The sequence below is a fragment of the Ranitomeya imitator genome, chromosome 4 (genome assembly GCF_032444005.1).
Source record: "Ranitomeya imitator isolate aRanImi1 chromosome 4, aRanImi1.pri, whole genome shotgun sequence".
Lineage (NCBI taxonomy): Eukaryota > Metazoa > Chordata > Amphibia > Anura > Dendrobatidae > Ranitomeya > Ranitomeya imitator.
In genome coordinates, this window is record NC_091285.1 from 102,381,334 (window position 1) to 102,404,953 (window position 23,620).

Below are 23,620 nucleotides of genomic sequence, written 5' to 3' on the forward strand. Positions count from 1 at the left end.
CCATCCTTCCACTAGTCCTCCACTGACTAGACCACTGCTGCCCGTGTACCCCTGTAACCTTTTTTAAACTGCATTGAGCCAAATTTTTGGTTTAAGGCCTACTACCTGTGTCTGTCTGCGCCACTCAATACAGCTGTCCTCCTTTTAAAAAAGCTGAGCGTCAATAGTCTGGTTTTCAGCCTATAGGAATTTGAAAACTGCATTGGGGCTACTACTTCGCTAGGGCCTACTAACGGTGTCTTCCGCTCCAAGGTGTTCCCCAGGTTGCCTCTCCATTGCTTCGATCTTCTGGCTCTCGTTTAGTAGTTGTTGAAAACAACACTGCATTAGGCCTACAAGTTGGGTCTGGGTGTAGAGACGGTGTGTTCCACTCCAAGGTGTCCCCCAGGTTGCCTCTCCATTGCTTCGATCTTCTGGCTCTCGTTTAGTTGTTGAAAACAACACTGCATTAGGCCTACAAGTTGGGTCTGGGGTGTAGAGACGGTGTGTTCCACTCCAAGATGTTCCCCAGGTTGCCACTCCATTGCTTCGATCTTCTGGCTCTCGTTTACTAGTTGTTGAAAACAACACTGCATTAGGCCTACAGGTTGGGTCTGGGTGTAGAGACGGTGTGTTCCACTCCAAGGTGTCCCCCAGGTTGCCTCTCCATTGCTTCGATCTTCTGGCTCTCGTTTAGTTGTTGAAAACAACACTGCATTAGGCCTACAAGTTGGGTCTGGGGTGTAGAGACGGTGTGTTCCACTCCAAGGTGTTCCCCAGGTTGCCTCTCCATTGCTTCGATCTTCTGGCTCTCGTTTAGTAGTTGTTGAAAACAACACTGCATTAGGCCTACAAGTTGGGTCTGGGGTGTAGAGACGGTGTCTTCCACTCCAAGGTGTTCCCCAGTTTGCCTCTCCATTGCTTCAATCTTAAAGCTCTTGTTTAGTAGTTGTTGAAAACAACACTGCATTCGGCCTACAAGTTGGGTCTGGGGTGTAGAGATGGTGTGTTCCACTCCAAGGTGTTCCCCAGGTTGCTTCTCCATTGCTTCAATCTTAAAGCTCTTGTTTAGTAGTTGTTGAAAACAGCACTGCATTCGGCCTACAAGTTGGGTCTGGGTTGTAGAGACGGTGAGTTCCACTCCAAGGTGTCCCCCAGGTTGCCTCTCCATTGCATCGATCTTCTGGCTCTCGTTTAGTAGTTGTTGAAAACAACACTGCATTAGGCCTACAAGTTGGGTCTGGGGTGTAGAGACGGTGTCTTCCACTCCAAGGTGTTCTCCAGGTTTCCTCTCCATTGCTTCGATCTTCTAGCTCTTCTTAAGTAGTTGTTGAAAACAACACTGCATTAGGCCAACAAGTTGGGTCTGGGGTGTAGAGACTGTGTGTTCCACTCCAAGGTGTTCCCCAGGTTGCCTCTCCATTGCTTCGATCTTCTGGCTCTCGTTTAGTAGTTGTTGAAAACAACACTGCATTAGGCCTACAAGTTGGGTCTGGGGTGTAGAGACGGTGTCTTCCACTCCAAGGTGTTCTCCAGGTTTCCTCTCCATTGCTTCGATCTTCTAGCTCTTCTTAAGTAGTTGTTGAAAACAACACTGCATTAGGCCTACAAGTTGGGTCTGGGGTGTAGAGACGGTGTGTTCCACTCCAAGGTGTTCCCCAGGTTGCCTCTCCATTGCTTCAATATTAAAGCTCTTGTTTAGTAGTTGTTGAAAACAACACTGCAACCAGCCTACAAGTTGGGTCTGGGGTGTAGAGACCGTGTGTTCCACTCCAAGGTGTCCCCCAGGTTGCCTCTCCATTGCTTCGATCTTCTGGCTCTCGTTTAGTAGTTGTTGAAAACAACACTGCATTAGGCCTACAAGTTGGGTCTGGGTTGTAGAGACGGTGTGTTCCACTCCAAGGTGTTCCCCAGGTTGCCTCTCCATTGCTTCGATCTTCTGGCTCTCGTTTAGAAGTTGTTGAAAACTACACTGGATTAGGCCTACAATTTGGGTCTGGGTTGTAGAGACGGTGTGCTCCACTCCAAGGTGTTCCCCAGGTTGCCTCTCCATTGCTTCGATCTTCTGGATCTCGTTTAGTAGTTGTTGAAAACAACACTGCATTGGGCCTACAAGTTGGGTCTGGGGTGTAGAGACGGTGTGTTCCACTCCAAGATGTTCCCCAGGTTGCCTCTCCATTGCTTCGATCTTCTGGCTCTCGTTTAGTAGTTGTTGAAAACAACACTGCATTAGGCCTACAAGTTGGGTCTGGGGTGTAGAGACGGTGTATTCCACTCCAAGGTGTTCTCCAGGTTTCCTCTCCATTGCTTCGATCTTCTAGCTCTTCTTAAGTAGTTGTTGAAAACAACACTGCATTAGGCCAACAAGTTGGGTCTGGGGTGTAGAGACTGTGTGTTCCACTCCAAGGTGTTCCCCAGGTTGCCTCTCCATTGCTTCGATCTTCTGGCTCTGGTTTAGTAGTTGTTGAAAACAACACTGCATTAGGCCTACAAGTTGGGTCTGGGGTGTAGAGACGGTGTCTTCCACTCCAAGGTGTTCTCCAGGTTTCCTCTCCATTGCTTCGATCTTCTAGCTCTTCTTAAGTAGTTGTTGAAAACAACACTGCATTAGGCCTACAAGTTGGGTCTGGGGTGTAGAGACGGTGTGTTCCACTCCAAGGTGTTCCCCAGGTTGCCTCTCCATTGCTTCAATATTAAAGCTCTTGTTTAGTAGTTGTTGAAAACAACACTGCAACCAGCCTACAAGTTGGGTCTGGGGTGTAGAGACCGTGTGTTCCACTCCAAGGTGTCCCCCAGGTTGCCTCTCCATTGCTTCGATCTTCTGGCTCTCGTTTAGTAGTTGTTGAAAACAACACTGCATTAGGCCTACAAGTTGGGTCTGGGTTGTAGAGACGGTGTGTTCCACTCCAAGGTGTTCCCCAGGTTGCCTCTCCATTGCTTCGATCTTCTGGCTCTCGTTTAGAAGTTGTTGAAAACTACACTGGATTAGGCCTACAATTTGGGTCTGGGTTGTAGAGACGGTGTGCTCCACTCCAAGGTGTTCCCCAGGTTGCCTCTCCATTGCTTCGATCTTCTGGATCTCGTTTAGTAGTTGTTGAAAACAACACTGCATTAGGCCTACAAGTTGGGTCTGGGGTGTAGAGACGGTGTGTTCCACTCCAAGATGTTCCCCAGGTTGCCTCTCCATTGCTTCGATCTTCTGGCTCTCGTTTACTAGTTGTTGAAAACAACACTGCATTAGGGTTACAAGTTGGGTCTGGGGTGTAGAGACGGTGTGTTCCACTCCAAGGTGTCCCCCAGGTTGCCTCTCCATTGCTTCGATCTTCTGGCTCTCGTTTAGTAGTTGTTGAAAACAACACTGCATTAGGCCTACAAGTTGGGTCTGGGGTGTAGAGACGGTGTGTTCCACTCCAAGGTGTCCCCCAGGTTGCCTCTCCATTGCTTCGATCTTCTGGCTCTGGTTTAGTAGTTGTTGAAAACAACACTGCATTAGGCCTACAAGTTGGGTCTGGGGTGTAGAGACGGTGTCTTCCACTCCAAGGTGTCCCCCAGGTTGCCTCTCCATTGCTTCGATCTTCTGGCTCTCGTTTAGTAGTTGTTGAAAACAACACTGATTAGGTATACAAGTTGGGTCTGGGTTGTAGAGACGGTGTGTTCCACTCCAAGGTGTTCCCCAGGTTGCCTCTCCATTGCTTCGATCTTCTGGCTCTCGTTTAGTAGTTGTTGAAAACAACACTGATTAGGCCTACAATTTGGGTCTGGGTTGTAGAGACGGTGTGTTCCACTCCAAGGTGTTCCCCAGGTTGCCTCTCCATTGCTTCGATCTTCTGGCTCTCGTTTAGTAGTTGTTGAAAACAACACTGCATTAGGCCTACAAGTTGGGTCTGGGTTGTAGAGACGGTGTGTTCCACTCCAAGGTGTTCCCCAGGTTGCCTCTCCATTGCTTCGATCTTCTGGCTCTCGTTTAGTAGTTGTTGAAAACAACACTGCATTAGGCCTACAATTTGGGTCTGGCTTGTAGAGACGATGTGTTCCATTCCAAGGTGTTCCCCAGGTTGCCTCTCCATTGCTTCGATCTTCTGGCTCTCGTTTAGTAGTTGTTGAAAACAACACTGCATTAGGCCTTACAAGTTGGGTCTGGGTTGTAGAGACGGTGTCTTCCACTCCAAGGTGTTCTCCAGGTTTCCTCTCCATTGCTTCGATCTTCTAGCTCTTCTTAAGTAGTTGTTGAAAACAACACTGCATTAAGCCTACAAGTTGGGTCTGGGTTGTAGAGACGGTGTGTTCCACTCCAAGGTGTTCCCCAGGTTGCCTCTCCATTGCTTCGATCTTCTGGCTCTCGTTTAGTAGTTGTTGAAAACAACACTGCATTAGGCCTACAATTTGGGTCTGGGTTGTAGAGACGGTGTGTTCCATTCCAAGGTGTTCCCCAGGTTGCCTCTCCATTGCTTCGATCTTCTAGCTCTTCTTAAGTAGTTGTTGAAAACAACACTGCATTAGCCTACAAGTTGGGTCTGGGGTGTAGAGATGGTGTGTTCCACTTCAAGGTGTCCCCCAGGTTGCCTCTCCATTGCTTCGATCTTCTGGCTCTCGTTTAGTAGTTGTTGAAAACAACACTGCATTAGGCCTACAATTTGGGTCTGGGTTGTAGAGACGGTGTGTTCCATTCCAAGGTGTTCCCCAGGTTGCCTCTCCATTGCTTCGATCTTCTGGCTCTCGTTTAGTAGTTGTTGAAAACAACACTGCATTAGGCCTACAAGTTGGGTCTGGGGTGTAGAGACGGTGTGTTCCACTCCAAGGTGTTCCCCAGGTTGCCTCTCCATTGCTTCGATCTTCTGGCTCTCGTTTAGTAGTTGTTGAAAACAACACTGCATTAGGCCTACAATTTGGGTCTGGGTTGTAGAGACGGTGTGTTCCATTCCAAGGTGTTCCCCAGGTTGCCTCTCCATTGCTTCGATCTTCTAGCTCTTCTTAAGTAGTTGTTGAAAACAACACTGCATTAGCCTACAAGTTGGGTCTGGGGTGTAGAGATGGTGTGTTCCACTTCAAGGTGTCCCCCAGGTTGCCTCTCCATTGCTTCGATCTTCTGGCTCTCGTTTAGTAGTTGTTGAAAACAACACTGCATTAGGCCTACAATTTGGGTCTGGCTTGTAGAGACGATGTGTTCCATTCCAAGGTGTTCCCCAGGTTGCCTCTCCATTGCTTCGATCTTCTGGCTCTCGTTTAGTAGTTGTTGAAAACAACACTGCATTAGGCCTACAAGTTGGGTCTGGGGTATAGAGACGGTGTGTTCCACTCCAAGGTGTTGCCCAGGTTGCCTCTCCATTGCTTCGATCTTCTGGCTCTTCTTAAGTAGTTGTTGAAAACAACACTGCATTAGGCCTTACAAGTTGGGTCTGGGTTGTAGAGACGGTGTCTTCCACTCCAAGGTGTTCTCCAGGTTTCCTCTCCATTGCTTCGATCTTCTAGCTCTTCTTAAGTAGTTGTTGAAAACAACACTGCATTAAGCCTACAAGTTGGGTCTGGGGTGTAGAGATGGTGTGTTCCACTTCAAGGTGTCCCCCAGGTTGCCTCTCCATTGCTTCGATCTTCTGGCTCTCGTTTAGTAGTTGTTGAAAACAACACTGCATTAGGCCTACAAGTTGGGTCTGGGTTGTAGAGACGGTGTGTTCCACTCCAAGGTGTTCCCCAGGTTGCCTCTCCATTGCTTCGATCTTCTGGCTCTCGTTTAGTAGTTGTTGAAAACAACACTGCATTAGGCCTACAATTTGGGTCTGGGTTGTAGAGACGGTGTGTTCCATTCCAAGGTGTTCCCCAGGTTGCCTCTCCATTGCTTCGATCTTCTAGCTCTTCTTAAGTAGTTGTTGAAAACAACACTGCATTAGCCTACAAGTTGGGTCTGGGGTGTAGAGATGGTGTGTTCCACTTCAAGGTGTCCCCCAGGTTGCCTCTCCATTGCTTCGATCTTCTGGCTCTCGTTTAGTAGTTGTTGAAAACAACACTGCATTAGGCCTACAAGTTGGGTCTGGGTTGTAGAGACGGTGTGTTCCACTCCAAGGTGTTCCCCAGGTTGCCTCTCCATTGCTTCGATCTTCTGGCTCTCGTTTAGTAGTTGTTGAAAACAACACTGCATTAGGCCTACAATTTGGGTCTGGGTTGTAGAGACGGTGTGTTCCATTCCAAGGTGTTCCCCAGGTTGCCTCTCCATTGCTTCGATCTTCTGGCTCTCGTTTAGTAGTTGTTGAAAACAACACTGCATTAGGCCTACAAGTTGGGTCTGGGGTGTAGAGACGGTGTGTTCCACTCCAAGGTGTTCCCCAGGTTGCCTCTCCATTGCTTCGATCTTCTGGCTCTCGTTTAGTAGTTGTTGAAAACAACACTGCATTAGGCCTACAAGTTGGGTCTGGGGTGTAGAGACGGTGTGTTCCACTCCAAGGTGTTCCCCAGGTTGCCTCTCCATTGCTTCGATCTTCTGGCTCTCATTTAGTAGTTGTTGAAAACAACACTGCGTTAGGCCTACAAGTTGGGTCTGGGGTGTAGAGACGGTGTGTTCCACTCCAAGGTGTCCCCCAGGTTGCCTCTCCATTGCTTCGATCTTCTGGCTCTCGTTTAGTAGTTGTTGAAAACAACACTGCATTAGGCCTACAAGTTGGGTCTGGATTGTAGAGACGGTGTGTTCCACTCCAAGGTGTTCCCCAGGTTGCCTCTCCATTGCTTCGATCTTCTGGCTCTCGTTTAGTAGTTGTTGAAAACAACACTGCATTAGCCTACAAGTTGGGTCTGGGTTGTAGAGACGGTGTGTTCCACTCCAAGGTGTTCCCCAGGTTGCCTCTCCATTGCTTCGATCTTCTAGCTCTTAAGTAGTTGTTGAAAACAACACTGCATTAGGCCTACAAGTTGGGTCTGGGTTGTAGAGACGGTGTATTCCACTCCAAGGTGTTCTCCAGGTTTCCTCTCCATTGCTTCGATCTTCTAGCTCTTCTTAAGTAGTTGTTGAAAACAACACTGCATTAGGCCTACAAGTTGGGTCTGGGTTGTAGAGACGGTGTGTTCCACTCCAAGGTGTTACCTAGGTTGCCTCTCCTTTGCTTCAATCTTAAAGCTCTTGTTTAGTAGTTGTTCAAAACAACACTGCATTCGGCCTACAAGTTGGGTCTGGGGTGTAGAGACGGTGTGTTCCACTCTAAGGTGTTCCCCAGGTTGCCTCTCCATTGCTTCAATCTTAAAGCTCTTGTTTAGTAGTTGTTGAAAACAACACTGCGTTAGGCCTACAAGTTGGGTCTGGGGTTGTAGAGACAGTGTCTTCCACTCCAAGGTGTTCTCCAGGTTTCCTCTCCATTGCTTCAATCTTCATGCTCGTCTTAAGTAGTTGTTGAAACAACACTACATTTGGCCTACAATTTGGGTCTGGGTCGTAGAGACGGTGTCTGCCGCTCCAAGGTGTTCTCCAGGTTGCCACATAATCGAAGCTAAAAAAAAAAGCTCTAAACCCGAAAATAAAACCAATAAGAAAGTGACAGGGGATGAAGTATAAAAGTCAATTTTTATTGGATAGCAGTAGTGACAACAATATTAAAAAATATATTAAAAATATATAAAACGATATAATCCAAAAGATAGTACATATGTGCACAATTCAAGCTGCACATGACAAGGTAGGCCAAATCATAATAAAATATCAAAGAGTAAAAATGGCAGTCTGTGGCATATGCACACAAAAAATGAAAAACAGGTGTATACTAAACAGCCTATACAATACAATATAGGCTCAGGAAAAATCCTCAAATAACGTGTGCGACAATGGTAGAAATTTATCAATAATAAAGTGCTAAGTGCAGTAAACAAATTACCACCTAAGGGGCTTGATGTACAATATGCTGAAGAAAAACAATCCAGTGCAAAGTGCTATGTGCCAATGCTATAGGGATGCCAGTTACTCACAATGAATGAAGGGAATATTCCCAGGCCACCAGCAGCGAGAATAATGTGCACCCCGACGCGCGTTTCAGACACGCAGTCCTTCCTCAGGGGGTGTGTGTAAAGTCTATGACCGAAGGGCTTTTTATACAGTAGTGATTGAGAACGCTGATGTTCACCCCCGCCGTCAGAGCGGCGCGTGCGCCGCCCGAATAAACCGGAAGTCCGGGACGCAGCGCCACGTGACCGGACGCACATGTTCTGATCATGGCGTTACCAAGGCCACCGAGACGCCGCGGTCCAGACACCAGAACTCCAGACGCGCACGCGCACAACAGCAGGAGCTACATGGGCGGATGTAGATGGAAGATGTGCAAGTACTATAATGTGATCAATTAAATGTGTGAGTATGTGACGCTGGGGTATACAAAATATAGCACTACAGCGTTATTATCTGGGCGGATGTAGATGGAAGATGTTTACAGACTATGTGATCATTTATATGTGTAAGGAAAATATGTGACGTTGGGATATACAAAATGTAGCGCTACAGCGTTGTTATCTGAGCGTCCGGTGATGTAAACCAAGACTCTTCAACTTGTGTTGTGAGTATTTACACAGTTAGAAGTGGATGTGTGTGGTATATAACGAAATACACACGGTGTTGTAAGGGAAATATAGTGTGTAGCGCATACCAACACTGGTAGTGCTATAAAGTACTAACAAAATGTTATAGCGCTGGAACATCCATCAGTGATGTGAAAGGGAAATAATAAAACGCTGCTGCGTTAATAGCATACAGTTGAATACATATGCATATAAATATAAATATGTGTGGCATATATTAAAACACAGCAGCGTAAATTTGCAAGAAAAAACATATATAAGGACCAAATTAAAAATGTAAATAACAGTAGAGAAAAAGCACGGACTCTATAAAACCACGCTCACATAAATTTCCACCTCTCTCCTCATGCCCAACTCTAGACATCTTTGTCCAGACAGTCACCAAAGAATTTGATAAAATTCCTCACTACCCAAATAATGCCAATCTTAGCAAAAAAGAAAGAGATAGTTTGATTAAATTACAGGGTATGCAGGATATCCTTATTAAACCCGCCGATAAAGGCGGAAACATAGTGATTTGGCCCAAACTGTTATATGAGATAGAGGCATTCAGACAACTAAGGGTTGAGATTTGTTATAAAAAACTTACTTTTAATCCCCTGGATAAATTTTCCAAAGAACTATTGGCCATACTCGGGAGGGCTATGGATAATAGTGTAATAACTAAAGATTTATTTTTAGCCTTACAAGTGGGGGAACCGGCAACACCCACTTTTTACTTATTACCCAAAATCCATAAGAATGAAACCATACCACCGGGGAGGCCGATCATTTCGGGATGTGGGAATTATATGGAAAACATCAACAAATATATTGATTCCAGATTACAACCTCTAGTTGAGGTGCTACCCTCCTTTACTAAAGATACCAATGATTTTTTAAAGAAAATAGATGGCCTACACATAGATAGTAATACCTTACTGGTCTCATGTGACGTGGAATCTCTTTACACGAACATACGCCATAATGATGGACTACGAGCAGTTCGGTATTTTTTAGAATCTTCCTCTACACCGAACGACATCAATGATCTTTGGAACTTCTAGAGTTTTCCCTATCACATAATGCGCCTGCATATGCAAATTTGTTTCTGGGGCTGTGGGAGAGGGACCTCTTGATGTCAGATGCTGTGACTGATATGGACCGTATCCTTTTATGGGTACGGTTCATTGATGACATTTTCATTCTCTGGCAAGGATCAGAAACATCTCTGGAATTATTCATGTCCCAGTTGAACCAAAATGCATTTAATATCCACCTAACATACAAATGGGACTTAAATCAAATAGAGTTCCTTGATGTTACAGTAAGGCGGGGTATAGACAATGTGCTGGTGACTGACCTGTACCGCAAACCGACGGCAGTCAACTCATTTTTACATGCGTCATCCTCCCATCCTAAGTCCATGATAAGGCCAATTTCTACGCCTTCGGAGAATATGTTCGAGTGAGGGAGATTTCGAGAAACAGGCAAATATTCTGAAGGAGAGGTTTTTTGAGCGTGGATATAGCCATAGATCAGTCAAAAAGGCCTATAATCGGGCAAAACATACGACAAGACACGAGGCCTTATACACGTCTAAATCCTCTACTAAAAAACAACCTATCAGGTATATTACCAAATTCCATGGCCAGACGGATCTAATGCGGCATTATTTGACAAAATCATGGCCAATCCTCCAGAGTGATCCAATAATATCCAAATATATTGGTGAAAAACCGGACATTACATTTAGACGTTCACAAAATCTAGGTGATTCTCTTGTTAAGAGCCATTATGTGGGTGACCCAGGTGTGGGCTCCACATTTCTGAATGAGATTAAACCACAACTAGGCTGCAAACCATGTGGAAAATGTGTGGCCTGTCCTAATGTAATGAGGTCACAATCGTTTACAAACAGTAAGGACACTATAACATATCAAATTAAACAGAGTATTACATGCACATCTCGGGCTGTAATATATTATGCTACATGTCCATGTCCACTCATTTATGTGGGAATGACGACTCGTCAATTAAAAGTACGCATCAGAGAACACGTACTGGGAATACAAGCAGCTAGGGAGATTGAGGAAGTCACAATGTTGAAGACTATTCCCAAACATTTTAAAATACATCATAATTGTGACGCCTCTCTCCTAAAAGTAGTGGGAATTGATATGATAAAACAAAATGAGAGAAGTGGGAAGGTCAGTATACCCCTAGCACAACTAGAAACTAAGTGGATCTGGCTATTGGATACAGTGTCACCCAAAGGCCTTAATGAAAACATAAGTTTCGCTCCATTTTTATGATTCATTTTAATAATAACTTCATAATTCTCCTAGTGTTGTATACATCTCTATCTTTTATTAATTTCTTAAATTCATTTTATGTATGGTTATTTATTGAGTGTATTTAAATATATATTTATCCAAAATTAACATTTTTTTATGACCGATATCGATGCATGAAATATTTACGTGATATTAATTTTTTATGCTTATACCATCTTAGGCAAATTTTGAGTACATACCTCCGCGGATGATCTTGCGTGCTGGATTTGCATGTATAACCTTTGATCGAGGATCAAGAATTTCCATCTGATGATCCTTCTTCATCTGACATTGAAGAGGTGGACTTCTGTTCCCATTGGATTCAAACGGACTAAATCAAAGCATATACTCACATGTTATATGCTGCAATATATTCTCTATCATATTAGATATAGTATTGTAGCCATATCTTCATATTTGACATTATTGTTTCAATTTTTCTCTACTGTTATTTACATTTTTAATTTGGTCCTTATATATGTTTTTTCTTGCAAATTTACGCTGCTGTGTTTTAATATATGCCACACATATTTATATTTATATGCATATGTATTCAACTGTATGCTATTAACGCAGCAGCGTTTTATTATTTCCCTTTCACATCACTGATGGATGTTCCAGCGCTATAACATTTTGTTAGTACTTTATAGCACTACCAGTGTTGGTATGCGCTACACACTATATTTCCCTTACAACACCGTGTGTATTTCGTTATATACCACACACATCCACTTCTAACTGTGTAAATACTCACAACACAAGTTGAAGAGTCTTGGTTTACATCACCGGACACTCAGATAACAACGCTGTAGCGCTACATTTTGTATATCCCAACGTCACATATTTTCCTTACACATGTAAATGATCACATAGTCTGTAAACATCTTCCATCTACATCTGCCCATCCGCCCAGATAATAACGCTGTAGTGCTATATTTTGTATACCCCAGCGTCACATACTCACACATTTAATTGATCACATTATAGTACTTGCACATCTTCCATCTACATCCGCCCATGTAGCTCCTGCTGTTGTGCGCGTGCGCGTCTGGAGTTCTGGTGTCTGGACCGCTGCGTCTCGGTGGCCTTGGTAACGCCATGATCAGAACATGTGCGTCCGGTCACGTGGCGCTGCGTCCCGGACTTCCGGTTTATTCGGGCGGCGCATGCGCCGCTCTGACGGCGGGGGTGAACATCAGCGTTCTCAATCACTACTGTATAAAAAGCCCTTCGGTCATAGACTTTACACACACCCCCTGAGGAAGGACTGCGTGTCTGAAACGCGCGTCGGGGTGCACATTATTCTCGCTGCTGGTGGTCTGGGAATATTCCCTTCATTCATTGTGAGTAACTGGCATCCCTATAGCATTGGCACATAGCACTTTGCACTGGATTGTTTTTCTTCAGCATATTGTACATCAAGCCCCTTAGGTGGTAATTTGTTTACTGCACTTAGCACTTTATTATTGATAAATTTCTACCATTGTCGCACACGTTATTTGAGGATTTTTCCTGAGCCTATATTGTATTGTATAGGCTGTTTAGTATACACCTGTTTTTCATTTTTTTTGTGTGCATATGCCACAGACTGCCATTTTTACTCTTTGATATTTTATTATGATTTGGCCTACCTTGTCATGTGCAGCTTGAATTGTGCACATATGTACTATCTTTTGGATTATATCGTTTTATATATTTTTAATATATTTTTTAATATTGTTGTCACTACTGCTATCCAATAAAAATTGACTTTTATACTTCATCCCCTGTCACTTTCTTATTGGTTTTATTTTCGGGTTTAGAGCTTTTTTTTTTGCTTTTCTAGTGGTTTTCCACTAGATTCTTGGCACTGTTGGTGACCCTTTTACTTATATCGAAGGGAATATAGAATAGATATTATTTTATTATCACATATATTAATAAGGTGTCACTTCTGTGTCTTTCTACTAACATAATCGAAGCTGCATAGAGCCTATTTTGTAATTTTACGCCTACAAAGTCTTTCTGCGGTCCCTCCTTCCAATTGTCCTCCACTGAGCACAACAATGCAGACCGTGTACCCATGTAACCTTTTTTAAACCAGCGTCGAGCCAACTTTGTGGTTTAAGGCCTACTTGTAGTGTCTGGCTGCGCCACTCAATACAGCTGTCCTCTTTACAAAAAATGACCTACAATTATCTGGTTTTCAGCCTATCGGAATTTTAAAACTGCAGTGGGCCTACTAGTTGGGTTGGGGCCTTCTATCTGTGTCTGCCGCTCCTTGCTGTTCTCCTACAGTGAACAAAGCTGTGCCGCCTGTTTACTACTGTTGCCAATTTTGAACTGCATTTAGACTACTTACTGATTTGGGCCTACTCTCTGTGTCAGCCTCTCATTCCAGTTGTCCTCCACTGAACAAAACAATGCCCCCTGGTTAGTCCTGTTACCAATTTTGAACTGCATTTAGCCCACTTTATTATTTGGGCCTATATCTGTGTTTCCTCCTCATCCTGCCCATTGCCCAGCCAGTGATAGATGAGTCTGCTGGTACATTGACCCATAACGCAACATTCCCCGTGCACGCTACACTGCAAGAATGTGACCCTGCTGAAAGTCAGCTCCCCCTTCCCGCATACCATACCACCTTACACGGGGACAAAGAGGAAGGTGCAGATGAAGGTGCAGGTTCCTTCATCAGGTGGGGGGAGGAATACTCGTTGGCGACGTCACTGGCACAGGGCCCCTCATAGTACACAAAAGTGTTGCTGCCGGTGGGAGGCGCCCCCGCCGTGCAAACACACCGCTGTACTTTGAGGGGCCCTGTGCCAATGCCAACGAGTGGGCCCCCCCTGCTTGCTCAGGATCACAGCACTTGCAAAGTTGAAATACTTACCTCTCCCTGCTCCACTGCCGTGACGTGGTCCAGATTTCCTGGGCCCACTAATTACTTAAACCAGCCCTACCCCCCACAACTTTAGCCAAATGACCCCCAATTTCAAATGCCTTACTATTATTATAAGCTAAATTAAGATTGACAAGCTTCAGTAACAAGAATGGATGTTTTTGCCATTAAAATGGGCTCTGTACATGTTTTCCTGGCCTCCACCCACTGCCGACTATGCTCCCCCATTGACTTGCATTGGGTTTCGTGTTTCGGTCGACCCCTGACTTTTCGCGATAATCGGCCGATTCCACTCGACTCGACTTTTGAGACAGTCGGGTTTCGCGAAACCCGACTCGACTCTAAAAAAGTCAAGGTCGCTCAACCCTAGTCGCCACTCCTCAAATGCCCACTTCATAACCAACAACTCCCGATTGCCGACATCATAATTGCGTTCCGCAGGCGAAAATTTTCGAGAAAAGAAGGCACACGATTTCATCAAGGAACCATCAGAATTCCTCTGAGACAAAACGGCCCCTGCCCCAATCTCAGACGCGTCAACCTCAACCTGAAATGGAAGAGAAACATCCAGCTGACGCAACACAGGGGCAGAAGTAAATTGGCGTTTAAGCTCCTGAAAGGCAGAAACAGCCCCGGAGGACCAATTCGTCACATCAGCACCTTTCTTCGTCAAATCGGTCAGGGGTTTAACCACATTGGAGAAGTTGGCAATGAAACGGCGATAAAAATTAGCAAAGCCCAAAAATTTCTGAAGGCTCTTCACGGATGTGGGCTGAATCCAATCATGAATGGCCTGAACCTTAACCGGATCCATTTCTATAGATGAGGGAGAAAAAAATGAAGCCCAAAAAAGAAACCTTCTGCACTCCAAAGAGGCACTTAGACCCCTTCACAAATAAAGCATTATCACAAAGGATCTGAAATACCATCCTGACCTGTTTCACATGAGACTCCCAATCATCGGAAAAAATCAAAATATCATCCAAATATACAATCATGAATTTATCAAGATAACTCCGAAAGATATCATGCATAAAGGACTGAAACACAGATGGAGCATTAGAGAGCCCGAATGGCATCACAAGGTATTCAAAATGGCCTTCGGGCATATTAAATGCAGTTTCCATTCGTCCCCCTGCTTAATACGAACAAGATTATATGCCCCTCGAAGGTCAATCTTATTAAACCAACTAGCCGCCTTAATCCTAGCAAACAAATCAGGAAGCAAAGGTAAAGGGTATTGAAATTTGACTGTGATCTTATTCAAGAGGCGATAATCAATACAGGGTCTCAAGGAGCCATCCTTCTTGGCAACGAAAAAAAAACCTGCTCCCAATGGAGAAGAAGATGGCCGAATATGCCCTTTCTCCAAAGACTCCTTAATAAAGCTCCGCATGGCGGCATGTTCTGGCACAGACAGGTTGAAAAGTCGGCCCTTAGGGAACTTGCAACCTGGAATCAAGTCAATAGCACAATCACAGTCCCTATGAGGTGGAAGGGAACTGGATTTGGGCTCATCGAATACATCCTGGAAATCTGACAAAAACTCAGGAATTTCAGAAGAGGGGGAAGAGGAAATTGACATCAAAGGAACGTGACCGTGAACCCCCTAACAACCCCAACTAGTCACAGACATAGATTTCCAATCTAACACCGGATTATGTACCTGTAACCATGGAATACCCAGCACAATAGCATCATGCAAATTATCCAACACCAGAAAACGACAATCTTCCTGATGGGCTGGCGCCATGCACATGGTCAGCTGTGTCCAAAACTGAGGTTTATTTATAGCCAACGGTCTAGCATCAATGCCCCTTAAAGGAATAGGGTTCTGCAAAGGCTACAAGGGGAAACCACAACGTCTGGCAAATTTTAAGTCCATTAAGTTCAAAGCGGCGCCTGAATCTACAAATTCCAATGACAGAAAATGACGATAATGAGCAGATCAAGGTCACAGATAACAGAAATTTAGGTTGTACAGTACTGATGGTAACAGAACTAGCGATTCTCTTTGTACGCTTAGGGCAATCAGAAATAACATGAGCAGAATCGCCGCAGTAAAAACACAACCTATTCTGACGCCTGAATCCTAGTCGTTCAGCTCTAGACAAAATCCTATCACACTGCATAGGCTCAGGACTCCGCTCGGAGGACAACGCCACAGTGGGCACAACTCTGCGCTCGCGCAAGCGCTGATCAATCTGAATGGCCAGAGACATAGAATCACTCAGACCAGCAGGCGTGGGGAACCCCACCATAACATCTTTAACGGATTCAGAAAGAACCTTTCTGAAAATTGCCACCAAGGCATCCTCATTCCATTTAGTCAGCACAGACCATTTTTGAAATTTCTGGCAATATGATTCTGCCGCTTCTTGACCCTGACACAGGGCCAACAAGGTCTTCTCTGCATGATACACTGAATTAGGTTCATCATACAATAACCCTAGCGCCTGAAAAAAGGTGTCTACAATAAGCAAAACCGGATTCCCAGATTCCAGGGAAAATGCCCAATCCTGAGGATCACCATGCAGCAGGGAAAAAACGATTTTAACCTGCTGTATGGGATCACCAGAGGAACGGGGTTTCAGAGCAAAAAACAGTTTACAGTTATTTTTAAAGCTCAAAAATTTGGACCTATCCCCAAAAAACAAATCAGGAGTTGGAATTCTAGGCTCTAAAACCGGAGACTGAACGATATAATCGGAAATACCCTGTACTCTAGCAGCAAGTTGGTCCACACGAGATGCCAATCCCTGAACATCCATGCCAGCGCCAAACTCCTGAGCCACCCAGAGGAAAAGAGGGAAGAAAAGACACAACAGACTACAGGAAAAAAATGGCTCAGCACTTTTCTTCCCTTCTTCTGAGATGCGTTTAACTCATTGTTGGCCAGTTGTACTGTTATGATCTGGTGGCCTAGGAGCAGCAGGAGACGTACTCTGGAGAAGGTGGTACCTGTACTGACCGCAGACTCTGAACCTAACACCACAACTAGAAGTAGCCGTGGGATGTACCTAACACTCCCTAGACACCTCAACACAGCCGGAGGACTAAATACCCCTAGAGTTAGAAACAGAAAAACTATCTTGCCTCAGAGAAAATCCCCAAAGGATAGACAGCCCCCCACAAATATTGACTGTGAGAAGAGAGGGAAATGACATACGCAGACTGAAATCAGGATTTGAAACAAGAGGAAAGAAGCTGCTCAATAGAATGCACACCCAGGGCTAATAAAGAATAATACGTAGACTATAAACACAGGAATTTTATTAACAAACAACAACTTCAAAAACATAAAACATAATAAAAAACAACTGTCAAGGTGAAAATATATATCTTTATACACTTTTGTACTTTTATATTTTTTTATGCTGTGAAACAATAAGTTTTTTCCCTTTGCTTGCTGATGCAAATGTAACTGTATTTAAGATGGCTGCCAGTATTCACCTTTACCCTAGTTTTGTTCCTGCTAAGAAGCCAGTTTCGTTTCTGAAGCTAAAGTATCACTTCTGCAGAAATGGAAACCTGAGTGACGTGGAGACAGGAGGATCCACCAGATGACGTCAGAACCAACCAGAGAGACTGAATACTAGACATATATTGCTTAACCCCTCTGCACACCTTCCCCCAATAAACCATATAATGCTATGTAACAGGAAATAAAGTCTGTTGCTGTGACGTTGCTACACCTTGTAGACACACGAGCATGCACTGAGTTTGAACCAGCCTTTGTCTGACTCATTCTTATCCGGTACCAATGCTCACATAATCTAATTTGGAATGACTGGTGAAGGAAGGATATTGTCGTGATGACCCCGACAATTTGGCGCAACCAACGTGGGGCGTAACCGGCGATCCGAGACCCCCTGGACCCATGCCTGGACGTCCGTGGACGACACCCATAGTGGCTGACCTCGAGGACTGATCACCCTCTAAACACGGTAAGTGGAGATCATATACTATGTATGTGTCACACTTGCTAGTGTTTCAGCCGTTATTGGTTAGTCTGTGGTCTCCTTGGGTCCGAGGAGTGACCGGTCGAGTGGTGAGACCGAGCGCGATCCCGTGCCACGCTTCGAACCAGCAACTGAGACGTCGCATTCTGCGCGTCCTCGTGTACACCACACCTCCACCGGTCATCGTACTCCATTCAACCACCCTACCCGTGACTATTGCCTTGTAGCAAAATAGAGTGAAAGATTGAGAAAGTTGTAGATTGGGGGCGGCTTAGAGAAGGGGATAGGAGACGCAGCCTCTATGATATTGTCCAGATAGGTAATTAAGACGTCCCGAGAGGGGACCACCTACATTTCCAGGGAGGGCTCTCACTAGGAGACCGCCTCCCAACGTTTAGAATATCGTGACAGGGCAGACTGTAATCACTGGTGTTCACGTTAGGGAAAAATATTGAGCGCGAGGCTCTTTATTCATAGCACGTCGAATGAGAGGTTCCGTGTTTTAGGACACAAGTGTTGTTGTCGCTGTCAGCGGCCTGCTGCAGAAGGGCATGGTATTCTGTGAGTCATGTTGCGTCTCTTAAAGCAGAAGAAGTCCGTGCCCCACAAGTTAAGTGAGGATGCTGTGGAAGTCAAGACAATAGTAGAGTCACGGGAGGGCAAGAAGGCAGTCAAGAATGTTGAGAGGTTGTACAAGCATGTAGGATTGCCCTCGTCAGGGAGATTGCAGCCGTCTACATGGCACAATCTCATAGAGAACAAAAGGGGCATATTGAAAGATAAAGGATTGTTAGAACAAGCGCAAGCTCATCTGCGAGTTGCACGAGGCTTAAAGAACGAGGGATGGAAAGAGGTTGATGGAGAGGGAGGATCAGAGGATGCAGAGCCCGTGTTTGGTTATAAAATGCCTCAATCATTGGTTTTTCTAAGGTGTTCTGGCATGTGAATTGTGTGAAGGTTTTGTAGAAATTAATTAAGTCTGAGAACTGCTGTATTCCGTTACTCTGTGTGGATTTCCGAGACACCCGATGGGAGGGGGGAGTCAAACAGCTGCGTTGTTGTTTTTCTTCTTTCTGTGTTGAGGAATGCCGTGATGTTCTTATCTGTTCTGTGTTTCTGGTATGGAGGGGGCACAATGCTGCGTCCTCTCTGAATTTTCTGTCCTTGTGTGGTGTGTGCTGGGAGATTGTGTTTTGTTTAAAGCAATAGTACAATATTGTATTGAATTAGAAAGAATTATTGTAAGTTTAAAGTGAAATATGATGTCTTGTTTTAGAAGGAAACTTGTAAGTGATAGTTTGGTTATCAGTGTGATTGAAAGATTGGTAAAAGATTCACCTGCTTCAAGTTGAGTGGTTGATATATATAGCTAATTAAAGGGCCACTGTCACCCCCCTGCAGCCGTTATAAACTAAAAGAGCCACCTTGTGCAGCAGTAAAGCTGCATTCTAACAAGGTGGCTCTTTTAGTTTTGTGTTCAGGTATTATTAAAATAAAGCGTTTTGAAACTCTGCAGAAATATCTGTCTTTGTCCACGGAGGCGGGTCTGAAGCCTCCTCTGTGAAGTGCCCAACAGCCGTCACTCACATCTTCTGGGGCGATGGTCGCCGCCCCCTGCGCGCTGTTTTCTTTTCAAATCCAACTCTCACCCACGTCCCCCGCCCCCCGCCTTCCAGCCAGCTAGCAGGCAAGTTTCGTAGGTTGTTTCTTTCCCGGCGATTGCTATGAGCAGAAGGAGGAGGCGGCAGGATGAGCTCAGCTGAATAGCCAGAGGCTGGAAGGCGGGGGACGTGGGTGAGAGTCTGAGACATGCAGTGCGCATTCCCAGGAATCCTAGCCCCGCACTGTGCATAATGCATAACACATTGCGGGGCAGGGATTCCCGAGGTGGGTGGCCGCACTGCCAGCATAGGCGCAGTCTGCAAGCCTGGCTGTGACGTCAGACGGCCAGAGCTTACTGCGCCTGCCCCACAAATATTTACACAGCGCCGGTGTTGGATTTGAAAAGAAAACAGCCCGCAGGGGGCGGCGACCATCGCCCCAGAAGATGTGAGTGACGGCTGTTGGGCACTTCACAGAGGAGGCTTCAGACCCGCCTCCGTGGACAAAGACAGGTATTTCTGCAGAGTTTCAAAACGCTTTATTTTAATAATACCTGAACACAAAACTAAAAGAGCCACCTTGTTGGAATGCAGCATTACTGCTGCACAAGGTGGCTCTTTTAGTTTATAACGGCTGCAGGGGGGTGACAGTGGCCCTTTAAGGATTAACAGAGAAAGTGAATTCGGATTTGTTTTTGTTACGTTGAAAAAGGAAAGTTGTGTATTACTATGACAAAAACTGGATGTTTTGTGGTACAAGAAGGAACTGAGAAAGTGATTGAGGGTAATGTGTTAGAAAGACAAATAATTAAAAATAATAATCTGAAACAGGGGGGCTCCCTTTTAGGTAATATGGTCCCTCCCCAGGAAATTAAGTCTCTTCTCCCGACTGTAAGCTCTATGCCCCTTAACACCAAAGCTCCAATATATCCTGGGTTGCCAAAACTCAGTGCGCCCCCACCCTATGATCCTGCCGGGTGGATTTGTGATATATGCAGAGTTACTAATTCTCAGTGGAGAGACGTCTGTTACAATTGTGAAGCAAGAAGACCCGGAGTTGTAGCCCCCACCTTTCCCTTGGTAAACGCTGACAGCACTTATTATCAGCCAGAAACATCCCCCATGGCCTTCTATAGACAAATAGCAGCGAATCGAGAGATTTATTCCACTCCCCGGAAAGATCTGTTACACTTACTCCATGTGAAGGCTGGAGAGGGGTGTTTTCCAATTATTGAGGGTGGCATAATGTATAATGTGAACGGGGAACCTATGAGAGTGATGTTGATTTCTGCAATGCTTTAAGGGTTTGGGCACAAGATAGACTAGCGGACCAAGCTACCTCCCTCACAGATGTCACACAGGACAAGGGGGAGACTGCCGAGAAGTTCTATGGGCGTCTTATGGTAGTATTTAAAGATCTAGGGTTTTCACTGTATAATAAAGCCCATTCACACCTTTTTGTGGTAGCTTTGATGTCCGAGCTTTAAATCTGAATTGAAAGAGGCAATAATGTCAGTTAGACCTGACATCGAGAATTCCACTCCGGACGATGCATTGAAAAAAAAAAAGTAGTACAAAGTTTTCAGAAGAACTTAACCCATTCGGTATCAGCAGTAAAATTAGAGGTTAAATCAGCAGCTGCAGTGATTTTTTACTCGCTCTCTAGCCCCCTCAGTTTCAAGGACACAGCTCCCAGCTCCGTTCCTTATCAGTGGCCCAAGCAAAAGACTTTAGCTCCAGCCCCCCTCCCTTACACAAATCCAGTCCCATACTCCAATATCCCTTTTTTAACCCTATGTCTGGGAATCTCCCTCGCTATGTCAATTCTCAGATCAAGAGCTTGTTTTAATTAGAGTAGATGGCAGACCCAATAAATATACTCTCACAAAACCCATCCCTGTGGGACCCTTCCCTGAAGTCACTGCTCAGTTCGTAATCTCTCCCTCATGCCCGGTAAATTTACTGGGGGCAGATTTATTATCACAGTTCTGCTCCAGAATATAATTCCAAGATAATGGTCAGATGGTATTTATGTTATATAACCCCTATGCAGATGAACATAATGAGATGTGTTGTGAATTCTGTGGCTGAGTTCACTTCTGTGGTCACAAGTGGTATTGCAGTCTCTGGGCTTCCTCCCTCAGGTGTTTTGGTGAGCTCGTTGGCTGCCTTGCTATTTAGCTCCACCTGAGTCTGTCTTCCTTGCTCCTTGTCAATGTTCCAGTGTTGGATCTGAGCTACTGTATCTTTCCTGTGGCCTGCTGCTCTGCTAGATAAGTGCTTCTAGTTTGTTTTCTGTTTTTTCTGTCCAGCTTGCTATTGTCTTTTGCTGGAAGCTCTGAGAAGCAGAGGGGTGCACCGCCGTGCTGTTAGTTCGGCACGGTGGGTCTTTTTGCCCCTTTGCGTGGTTTTCGTTTTAGGGTTTTTTGTAGACTGCATAGTTCTCTTTGCTATCCTCGCTCTGTCTAGAATATCGGGCCTCACTTTGCTGAATCTATTTCATTCCTACGTTTGTCTTTTCATCTTGCTAACAGTCATTATATGTGGGGGGCTGCCTATTCCTTTGGGGTATTTCTCTGAGGTAAGTCAGGCTTGTATTTCTATCTTCAGGCTAGTCAGCTCCTCAGGCAGTGCCGAGTTGCATAGGTAGTTGTTAGGCGCAATCCACTGCTGCTTATAGTTGTGTGAGGATAGATCAGGTACTGCAGTCTACAGAGATTCCACGTCTCAGAGCTCGTCCTATTGTTTTTGGTTATTGCCAGATCTCTGTATGTGCGCTGATTACTGCACGCTGTGTTGCCTGATTGCCAGCCATAACAGTACAAGGAGCCACACCAATGATTCCCAATAGAGGGAAAAAAGAAATCCTGACATCATTTTTTTTTCTTAGCTCTGTCTTCAGTCTTTTTTTTCCCCTAGACATTAGAGTGCTTCAGGACACAGCTGTGGACATGGATATTCAGGCTCTGTGCTCCTCAATGGATAATCTCGTTGTAAATGTACAAAAGATTCAAGATACTATTGATCAGAAATCGATGCTAGAACCAAAAATTCCGATTCCTGATTTGTTTTTTGGTGACAGAACTAAGTTCCTGAGCTTCAGAAATAATTGTAAGCTATTTTTGGCCTTGAAACCTCATTCTTCTGGTAATCCTATTCAACAGGTTTTGATTATTATTTCTTTTTTGCGCGGCGACCCACAGGACTGGGCGTTTTCTCTTGCACCAGGAGATTCTGCATTGAGTAATGTTGATGCATTTTTCCTGGCGCTCGGATTGCTTTACGATGAGCCTAATTCAGTGGATCAGGCTGAGAAAAATCTGCTGGCTTTATGCCAGGGTCAGGATGATGTAGAAGTATATTGTCAGAAATTTAGGAAATGGTCAGTACTTACTCTGTGGAATGAATCTGCACTAGCGGCTTTGTTCAGAAAGGGTCTCTCTGAAGCTCTTAAGGATGTAATGGTGGGATTTCCTATGCCTGCTGGTTTGAATGAGTCTATGTCCTTGGCCATTCAGATCGGTCGTCGCTTGCGCGAGCGTAAATCTGTGCACCATCTGGCGGTACTGCCTGAGAGTAAACCTGAGCCTATGCAGTGCGACAGGACTATGACTAAAGTAGAACGGCAAGAACACAGACGTCTGAACAGACTGTGTTTCTATTGTGGTGATTCTACTCATGCTATTTCTAATTGTCCTAAACGCACTAGGTGGTTCGATAGCTCTGCCGTTATTGGTACTGTACAGTCCAAATTCCTTTTGTCCATTACCTTAATGTGCTCTTTGTCATCGTATTCTGTCATGGCGTTTGTGGATTCAGGCGCTGCCCTGAATCTGATGGATTTGGATTATGCTAAACGTTGTGGATTTTTCTTGGAGCCTTTGCGGTGTCCTATTCCGTTGAGAGGAATTGATGCTACACCTTTGGCCAAGAATAAGCCTCAGTACTGGGCCCAGCTGACCATGTGCATGGCTCCTGCACATCAGGAAGTTATTCGCTTTCTGGTACTGCATAATTTGCATGATGTGGTCGTGTTGGGGTTGCCATGGCTACAAACCCATAATCCAGTATTGGATTGGAACTCTATGTCGGTAACCAGCTGGGGTTGTCAGGGAGTACATGGTGATGTTCCATTTTTGTCTATTTCGTCATCCATTCCTTCTGACATCCCAGAGTTCTTGTCGGACTTTCAGGATGTATTTGAAGAGTCCAAGTCTGATGCCCTACCTCCGCATAGGAATTGTGATTGTGCTATCGATTTGATTCCTGGTAGTAAATTCCCTAAGGGTCGTTTATTTAATTTGTCCGTACCTGAACACACCGCTATGCGCAGTTATG

The 23,620-nt window shown here is 44.9% G+C and overlaps 1 long non-coding RNA gene across 1 annotated transcript in view; it reads left to right on the forward strand.

Annotated features, from left to right (window-relative positions):
* The window catches only part of LOC138675547 (uncharacterized), a 101,030-nt gene extending 88,450 nt beyond the window's left edge, over positions 1-12,580 (forward strand). Inside the window, exon 3 of the long non-coding RNA XR_011320687.1 lies at positions 11,020-12,580. This is a non-coding gene — a long non-coding RNA (uncharacterized lncRNA). The remainder of the gene's footprint in view (positions 1-11,019) is intronic.
* Positions 12,581-23,620: the final 11,040 nt, after the last annotated feature.